The sequence below is a fragment of the Sorex fumeus genome, unplaced genomic scaffold (genome assembly GCF_029834395.1).
Source record: "Sorex fumeus unplaced genomic scaffold, SorFum_2.1 ptg000046l, whole genome shotgun sequence".
NCBI lineage: Eukaryota > Metazoa > Chordata > Mammalia > Eulipotyphla > Soricidae > Sorex > Sorex fumeus.
Window position 1 is genome coordinate 1602587 of NW_026606103.1, and position 10407 is coordinate 1612993.

The following is a 10407-nucleotide window of genomic DNA, read 5'->3' on the forward strand; positions in this document are numbered from 1 at the left end:
TGACAGGGTTAACCATGCCACCCCAGTGCTTCTGGGGAAACCTCTAGGCCACATCTGGTTGTGCTCAAGGGCCTGTAGGTCTTTATCTTGATGCTCAGGGAACATGTCATGCCAGAGATATAACTGGCAACGATTTTGTGAGAAGCATGTATTTCACACTTCTGTTCTCTTCTAACCCCTTGGTTCTAATATTTCAATTTGATGTAGATCAGACATGACTTTGTCAACTCAATTTGTCTGAGTGTTTCTCTTTCTACTTTGAAATACCTTGATTTTTCCATGGCCATAGAAGGAACATGTAAAAGAAAGAAAAACGCTCTTGGAGAAACCTGGGGAAGAACGATCATGGCCTGAAATTATCTCAGCTCCATCACCTAAGTTTTGTTTTTCTCCTAACCTGTGTCTCCTATCTACCTCTTGGATTTGTTAAGTGAATGGAGTAATAGGGTGAATACAGGGCAAAACTTTGTGGAGGTTTTCAGTAAAATGAGGAGAAGTATAAACATTGAGTATAAACATGAACTTGTTCAGAGAAGTGTGTTTATACTTTAGTGAAATGTTGATGGCATAATGATTAGGGAAAAGAAAATATTTATTTTCCTTTAATTTTTTTATTTTTATAAAGTTGTTCACAATAATTTATTACATTTAGTATTCCAACACTTGAGTCTCCTGCTCCCGTGTCTGACCGTCCTCACCGGGGCCCCTTGGAGGGTGGCGGATTGAGTTTTTCTCTCCACCCTGAGCAGAGTCCCGACAGCTGAAGACCTCCGGGACCCAGCCAAAGCCATGCTGAGACCACTCTCCACACGCTTGGATGAGGAACTGGCAGGGAAACCCAGGTATGCGGGACCCGGGGCTGAGATCTCCAAGCCTGCTCAGTTCGGGACTGGGCTTCCTACACCCAGCTCCCCCACCTTCCAGTAGCTAGACAGTTGACAGCCACCAACTGCCATGTAACCCCATCAATGGCCAGGATCCAGAGACTCTCAAACCAAGCTCCCAGCTGCACGACCTCTTATTCTCTAGTTCTCACTCTCAGAGAACCCGGCAGGCTACTGAGAATATCATACCTGCCTATATGCCGGCTAGGAACACCTGTAAAAGTGATTAGAGGCTGCCCCCAAAGCTTCCACCCTCTTGGAGAGCCCGGCAAGCTACTGAGAGTATCCTGCCGCATGGCAGAGCCTGACAAGCTAACCGTGGTGTACTCAATATGTCAAAAATAGTAACATTGTGTAGATGTACCAAAGTTTCTTTAACCAGTCATCTGTTCTTGGGCATTCAGGTTTCTTCCAGGTTCTGGCTTTGTAAAGAGTGCTGCAATGAACAAACAAGTGCAGATGTCACTTCGACTATACATTTTTGCCTCTCTGGGATATATGGGAGCTGGGTCAAATGGGAGCTCAATTTCTAATTTTTTGAGAATCGTCCATATTGTTTTCCAGAAGGGCTGAACCAGTCGACATTCACACCAATAGTGAAGGAGTGTCCCTTTCTCGCCACATCCGCGCCAGCATCGGTTGCTTTTGTTCTTTTGAATGTGGGCCAGTCTCTGAGGTGTGAGATAGTATCTCATTGTGGTTTTGATCTGCATCTCCCTGATGATTAATGATGTAGAGCATTTTCTCATGTGCTTTTTTGCCATTCGGATTTCTTCTTTGAGAAAGTTTCTGTTCATTTCATTGCCCCATTTTTGGATGGGGTTGGATGTTTTCTTCTTGTGGAGTTTAACCAGTATTTTGTATATCCTGGATATCAACCCCTTGTCAGATGTGTATTTGGCGAATATCCTTTCCCATTCTGTAGACTGTCTTTGTATTTTGGTCACTGTTTCTTTGGAGGTGCAGAAGCTTCTTAGTTTAAGATAGTCCCATTTATCTATCTCTGTTTTCACTTGCTCAGTCAGTGGCGTGCCATCTTTGAAGATACCATTAGCTTCAATGTCATGGAGGGTTTTGCCAACTTTGTCTTCAATGTACCTTATGGTTTCTGGTTTGATGTTGAGGTCACTATGTAGCAGTTAGGAAAGATGAAGTCATGAAATTTACATACAAGTGGTACAACATGGAAAGTATCATGTTAAGCAAAATGAGTCAGAAAGAGAGGGATAGACATAGAAATATTGCATTCATCTGGGGGATATAAAGTAACAAAATATGAGATTAATACCCAAGAATAGCTAAAATCAGCACCAGGAGGATTACTCCATAGCTTAGTGGCCAGTCGGGCATTCTAGAGGAAAGGGCAGCTCAGATAGAGAAAGGAACACCAAATAAAAGGTGTTTGGAGGATCCTCCCAGGAGAGGAGATGCATGTTGAAAGTAGACCATGGACTAAACATGATTGCCACTCAATGCCTCTTTTGCAGACCACAACACCCAAAAGGAGAGAGAGAACACAGGGGTTTGTCCTGACACAGAGGCAGGGGGGGATGGGGGGATGGGGTGGGGGGGTATTATCCATGGTGGTGGAAAATGGGCACTGGTGGAGGGATGGGTATCTGATCATTGTATAATCAAACCCAAGCACAAAAGTTTGTAAATCTACAACTGTACCTCATGGTGTTTCACTAATAAAAAAAGAAAAAAAGTAGTAACAATGAATTGTCCTCATTCCCCTGATCTGGAAAGAGTCCCCAATATGTCATCGGGCTACACTAGCACGTGACAGGGACAAACAGAGATGTTACTGGGCCCACTCGAGCGAATCGATGAACAATTGGGTGATAGTGATAGTGATTCCAACACCAATCCCACCACCATACACCTTCCCACTACCATTATTTTGAATTTTCCCAACTTCCTTCCTTCCTTCCTTCCTTCCTTCCTTCCTTCCTTCCTTCCTTCCTTCCTGTCTTTCTGTCTTTTTCTCTTACTTTCTTACTTTTTTTGGTTTTTGCTTTTTGGGTCGCACCCAGCAATTCTCAGGAGACTGCTCCTGGCTCTGCACTCAGGAATTATTCCTGGCGATGCCCGGGGGACCATATGGGATGCTGGGAATCCTACGTGGATTGGCCACATGGAAGATAAACGCCTTACCTGCTGTGCTATTGCTCCAGCCCCCAACTGCCTTTATTTCTAAGGTCATTATTTGGTACACTGTTTCTCTTCAAAGGTACTACAGGCATTTCAGAGAGACCATATCTTCTGGAAATGGGGTACTCAGTGGCAGGAACACTTCATTCCTCATAACCAGCCCCCAACTATACATGCACATGCACACATACACACACATACAAACACACACACAGACACACTCATACTCTCACTCATACAAGCTTATACTGTGTTTGTCTTGAGGTCCAGGAGCAGACTTATCATTAGTCACCTCATAGAATTTCAGACAATCATCTTCTGACTTTTATGGGCTTAGATGTGACCAGTGCTCCCATGCCAGCTCGCCTCCACAAACATCCTTCTGCCCGTTACTTCCTCTCCCCTTCTCCTTTCTCTCTAGAAGCTTCCTTGTTTTCACTGGGTCTACAAGTTAGTGTTGTCATTTCTTGGTGATTGCTTGCCTTAATAAATCATCTCGTACATCTGAGCAAAATTTGTTAATTGTCTTTGGATAACGAATTAGTAGTGGTACTTTTGAATCATATGGAATTTCTGTATTAATTTTTTAAGGACTGCATATCATTATACCTAGCAACTACACTAATTTCATTCCCAGTAACAGAGCCCTTTTCTCCACATCCTTGCCAACACTCATTTCTTCTTGAACCATTTTCCCAACTATGATCCATTTCCCTAATTATAAGTAATTTTGACTTTTTTAATGTGTCTGTGACATCTTTGAGGAAGTGTCTGTTTATGTCTTTTGAATAATTTTTATTGTGTTGTTTTTTTCCTTTTTTGTTTTATGAGTTAATATATTCTGGATATTAATCCTTCGTTTTGAATGATGATCAAATAGCTTTTGCCTGTTACTCAGTTGCGTTTGTTTGCTTCCATAGTTGTTTCCTTTTCTTTGTAAATGCATTTTAGTTTTATATTGTTCCATTCCGTTGGATAACAATGGGTTGTCCTTGCTCCTCCCGCAGGGAGCTTAGGTTTATTGAGTTGCTCCCACAACAGTGCCCCTGAAGCACACCCAATTCCATCAAGCACTAATAATCCTGTATTATTTTCCTCTTTCCTTTATGTCATTTGCATAGCTTATTTAGCATTGTCCTTTTTGTATAGACAAAGAAAGACAGTTGATGCTATGCTTTGTAACATGGAAGTTAATTCGCTCCAAAATAATATTTACTCCTGGGCATCCATATTTACTTGACTTAAGCCTCAGTTTCCCTTAGTTCCTAGCTCTCCAAAAGCAGGGTCCTGACGAAGGGACTGAATAGGCCCAGGGTAAGCTGAAAACTATCCTGGCATCGGCAAGGGACAAGCTAAGTGTATGAAGTATAATAAGTTAAGAGCATCATCATGGAACAGACTCTGTCATGACCCAAGAAGAAGTTACTGAATAAGGACCCTGCTGAGGTTAGGATCAACTAGCCTGGCCTGAGGACTGTGGTTTGGAATATATAGCAAGATGTCCCAGGAAGAGCCAACCTTTAAGCTTAATATAGTTCTTACTGTGTTCATACAAAAATGACTAGAAATTGTATAAGAAGTTACTATGATTGTTCAAATGGATTAATTACTAGCTAAGGAAAGGAGAAAGCAATACACCCTAGATGCAATCCCGCCCTTGTACGGATCTCCTAGTAATCTGGAGTGCTCCTAGTTATCTGGAGTGCTGAACCCTCAGATGAGATTTTTGTCCTTGAGTTAATCTCCTAGAACTTCCCCTGAATGACTAGCTTTATCTCTGTTTGTTGTTCTGATATTGTTCAACCCCACCTATGTGTACCCCCGCCCTTCATGATTTCTATATTACTATACTGTAAGGGGAAAGAGGGGACTAGGAGGATGACAAGGAATATAAGAACAATGTCTGGAAGTAGAGGACTTTGAGATCTATGAAGAGACTAGGATGACGGAACTATGATGACTGGAACTACGAGCAAAAGTACAACGATGGTTGTGCGGTAAGGAGAGAGATCAGACTACATTGGGGAGGAGAGAGAAACTGGCTACTGACAAGTTTGGGGTCCAGTTCCCCTGTTCCCTCAATCCTTTGTCCAACTCTTGCTGTCATCTAGCCTGAAAGGTGGCTCTCAGCCACCAAACACTTGAGCCCCACATGTGTGCCAACTCCTTTATTTGGAAACTCACACCATTCATGTATTCTTGATTGCTTTTCCCTCCCCATTGGACATGTGTCTGAACGTATCTCTAATGTTGAAATCCCAGAATATACCCCCTAACTTTTCTTCTGTGTGTTTTATGATTTTATAGACAACATCTCTCTGTATGTGTTTCTCTGTGTGTTTGGGCCACACCAAGAGGTGTTCAGGGAAATTTCTGACTCTGGGGGTGAGGGTGTCATTCCTTCAGCATTAAGGGGACCTGCAGTGTTGGATAGTGACCTTCTACTCCTGCATGCAGAACATATGCTCAGCTCTTTGACCCAACAATCTCTCTGACCCAAGATCCTTATGTCCAGGCAATATCTTCAGACAGTTCTCCCTGCCCCATGCTCTATATGATTTAGTGTCCACACAACTTTATGAAGGTTTTCTGTAAGACTTCAATGCATCATGGTCTGAAAAGTTATTGGATACAATTTCTATCTTCCTGATTCTATTGACGTATGTTTTGGGACCCAGCACATATTCTATCTTGAAAAATCTTCCATGTGCACATTTGCAGAAAAGTATGTGTATTCACATTTTGGGGGATGGAAAGGCCTGTATACATCTATTAGCTCTCTCTTCCATTTCTTCCTTCAAAGCCATTCTTCAAAGCCATTCTTCCTCCAAAGGCATTCTTCCATGACTTCCTTCTAAGTTTTAATCTTGTTGATCTATCCAGAGGTGATAAGATGGTGTTGAATTCTCTAACTACTATTGTTTTGCTACCAATATCCTCCTAGAAGTTTCTTAGAATTTGTTTTAAGTGTTTTGGTGGTCCCTCATTGGGTGCGTATATGTTTAGGAGTGTGATTTTCTTCCTGCTGTACATATCCCTTGATTATTTAAAAAATATCCTTTGTTGGCCCCTATAATCTTTTTCAGCCTAAAATCTTTGTTGTTGGATATTAGTATGGCCACCCTGGCTTCTTTGAGGGATTTGTTTGCTTGAAGGATTCTTTTCTATCTTTTGACTTTGAGTCTGTGTTTGCTCTGGCTGTTCAGATATGTTTCCTGTAGGTAGCAGAATGATTGGTTCAGGTTTTTAATTCATTTTGCCACTCTGTGTCTCTTAATTGACATTGAGAGAGATTATGGTATGGGGTTTTGTGCCATCTTTCTGTAGAGGTTTGTTGTGCTTGTAGGGATTTGTCTTGTCTTACAGTAGCCCCTTTAGTCCTTTTAAGATTGGTTTTGAGTCTATGAAGTTCCTGAGTTGTTGTTTATTCAAGAAATAGTGCATCTTTCCTTTGAGTTTGTCATTTTCCTCCTTTCCTAAGAAGCTTGAATTTTCATATCAGCTAAATATATTCCCCCCTATAATTGCATCTCCCTACTGAGTTTTCTTCACATTACTTATTAGGTCTAGCTCTAAAATAATTCTCTTTATTTCACTTACCGTTTTATCTCTGAACTAAAAATATTCTCCTGAATTTTTGTTGTCTAAAAGTATTAATGTGATGGTAGATGAGTACTGGAAGCCAGGTGGGAGGGTAAGAGGAAAGATGGTGGGTCTGTCATTGGATGGTGGAACGGGAAGATAGATTGGCTGATTGGGGATTTCTATGAGAATGATGGGAGAATGGATGGATAGATGGACAAAGGTGAATGGATAATCAAGGGATAGGAGGGTGTGTGAGTGAATGTACACGAGGAGAGAGAGGCCAATGGAAGGGTGACTGCTGATCTGGAAGAATGGGAGAAAACTGGCTCTTGGAGAATGAATGGATCCTGAAAGGGGATATCTGCTGGTGAGTGGTTCTGCCCTGTGAGTTGAATGCGTTGGTGGGGGAATTTGCCTTTTTTGTGTGTGTAATAAGAGGGTTGAATATTTATTTATGGGAGAGAGATAGACAAAGTAAGATAAGTTAGGAGGCATATGGAAATAGGAGGAGGCTTTTCTTGCTGGTGGGTAGGGGACTGAGGCAGTGCTTGAGGCTCAGCTGGGCTGAAAAACCTTGTTCTTTGGGAGTGCTAGAGAGTGACAGAGTGAGGTGGGGGTAACTGAAATGCCGAAAACCTCCTCTGTCCTTTGAGAGCCGGAGACTGGTAGTGAGTTGGAGGTTACAAGGACTCCTGGTGGGATTTTTAGGGAAAAGGATGATTGGCACATTCCCACTCTCCAAGATTAGCCCAGCTCTCAGGCACCAGGGAAGCTATGACAGCTCACCTCAAATTAGGTGACTAACATAGTGGAAATTCATTATGTTTTTTGGGTCACACCCAGCGATGCACTGGGTATACTCTTGGCTCATGCACTCAGGAATTACTCCTGGCAGTGTTCAGGGGACCATATGGGATGTGGGAATCGAACCCGGATTGGCCACATGCAAGGCAAAAGCCCTACCTGCTGTACTATCGCTCCAGTCCCTGGAAATGCATTATGATGTCGCTGGAAGTGAAAGTCTGAAATCGAGGTGCAGCCTCTGCTTCCTGTGGATGGTGTATTGCACATGGTCGCTTTGGTTATTCCAGCTTCCATAAGTTGCCCCCATTCCTGGCCCAGTACCCCTTCTGGAATACTCAGGGAACAAATCTGAATCTTCCTCTGTCACCGCATCTGTTCTCTCACCTAAGTCTCCTACCTCCTTCAGCTGAAGGACCCTGTGATAATATAGGACCCACTGACATGATCCAGGAAAATCTCCAATTTCCCGGTCCTCAATTCCATCATGGAGTCCCTTTGCCATGGTAAGTATGTGTCCCTTGTTGCAGGGATGGGGATGCTTACATTGTCACATTGTTTGCACCATGTTATTCAGGTTCTGTGCTCCGTCAAGACTGACACCCAAGGATAGTAGACACAAGGGCCAGGAAGGATTGCTCCACAGTTGGAAACCTGCCTTGTGAGCTGGGGGAGAAGGCAGTTGGAATAGAGGAGGGATCAGTAGGTCAATGATGGTTGGAGAGGTCGACCGGGATGCTGAAAGTAGATAAAGGACTGAATGTGATAGTCTCTCAGTATTTATATTTTAAACCATAATGCCCAAAACTAGAGAGAGAGTATGCGGGAAATTGTCTGCCAAAGAGGCAGGGGGAGGCTGGGCTCGGAGAATAATGGGGACATTGGTGGTGGAAAATATGCACTGCTGGAGGGATGGGTGTTCGATCATTGCATGACTGAAACTCAAACATGAAAGTTTTGTAACTGTATCTCATGGTGATTCCATTTAGAAAAGAAGCACATCCACTTCCTCCTCTCCTTTTCTTCTGGAGATCTCGCTGCCTCTTCTTGAGAACACAGAGCAGTGGGATGGCAGCCACTGATGTTCATGTCCTCATCTCCACTCCCCTCACCCCTGCATCTTCATCTCTCCACGACCCTACAGTGCCCCATTGTTGTGTTCTGATCTGGGTGCACAAAGTCTCTCCACCTCAGTCTTCACAACACTCTTTCCTTGCCAAAAGCAGATGCGCAGGTACAGTGTCTGGTCTGCTGCCGCCTTCCCTCTGTCTACCTTTTTTAGGTCTCCTCCTCCTCACCCGTTGTTTCTTCGATCCCCACACCCAGTTGTGTCTCCATTCTGCCCCCATCACCCTGTGGTCGGTACCTCGACAGCTGTAATCTTGCCACTGATGAACTTTACATAGGTGTGCATAGATCTATCTCTCATATGTGACATATAAAGAGACATAATAAGGAAATAATAAATGCCAGACACTATAAAAAGTAAGAATTGCCCTACAGAGTGGAGTTTCCTGGGTTGTAGGGGAAGAGAATATGGGGAAGAGGAACTGGCTGGGGAGAGGGGACTGGAGTCAAGGCTGCAGTGGGCAGTGGGCCCTCTGGTGCTGGTGTGGTGGGGGGACACTGTGTCCATGGACCGCTACCACTGTAGCAGTGGGCAGTGCTGAAAGGAGGTAAAGGGATACGTATGATACCCTTTCAGTAACAGTATTGCAAACAGCACTACCTACAAGGGAAATGAGAGGGGGTGGGGTAGACAGACAGACAGACAGACAGGCAGGCAGACAGGTGCTCTGGTCTGGTGTGTAGGACACTGTGTCCATGGTCCCCTATCACTGTAGCAGTGGACAGTGAGCTGTGGGCAGTGGCTGCTCTAGTACTGGTGTGTAGGACTCTGTGTCTATGGGCCCCAATCACTATAGCAGAGGGCAGTGGATACTCTGGTGCTGGTGTGCTAGAGGGACATTTTGTCCAAGGAAACCTATCGTAATAGCATTAGAAATCATGGTACCAAATGTTTTAGAAATATAAAGAATCACTCATGGCGCCCCCAGATCTCCTGAGCATCCCATGGGGGAGTCTCCCCAACCTCAAGAGAGACCCTGGAACCAGCCCAGTGGTCGCACATGCGTACTGAGGGGCGCAAAGGCCATGTGCTGCCAGACACACGCCCAGCCCAGCACCACTGCCAGGGGGTGTCCTGTCCTCTTGCAGGCCCAGCAGCCAATATAGCCTTCCTGGTGAACATAGCCGAGGTGCCCCGGGCCTCTGCCCAGGTGCAGCACCCCAGAGGGGCAGTCCTGTATGGGGCAGCAGACAGGCACCCTCTGAGGCAATAAGGCCCCAGGAGGCTCCAGATGTCTCCCAGGGTTTAGCAGCAGTGTAGGGTAAACTCACAGGCTTGGTCCCAGGCACAGTGTATGTTCACTGGAGCAGTCAAGAGTAACTCCTCAGTACAGAGCCATGAGGAGCCCAAGCACTTCTGGGTGTGACTCAACTGCCCCCAAATTGTTTTAATATTTCTTTGTTTTAATATTGCTTTGGGGGTATATGTTATTCACTGCCATCTCCACTAATGTGTCCAAACACCAACTGCCACTGATTTTTGTCCTGTCTCGTCTGTCCCTTCCCTCTTTGCAATGTAATTTTATATAAATTTAAATTCACTAAATATTTTAAGAAACACATTTTATGCTTAACTTTTCATAAATAGTAGCACTATAGCACTGTCCTCCCGTTGTTCATTGATTTGCTCGAGTGGGCACCAGTAATGTCTCATAACAAATTGTGAGGCTTGTTGTTACTGTTTTTGGCATATTGAACACATCACGGGTAGCTTTCCAGGCTTTGCCGTGAGGGCGAGATACTCTCGGTAGCTTGTTGGGCTCTCCTAGAGGGGCAGAGGAATCAAACCTGGGTCGCCCGCATTCAAGGCAAACACTCTACCTGCTGTGCTATTGCTCCAGTCCTCATTAGTAGT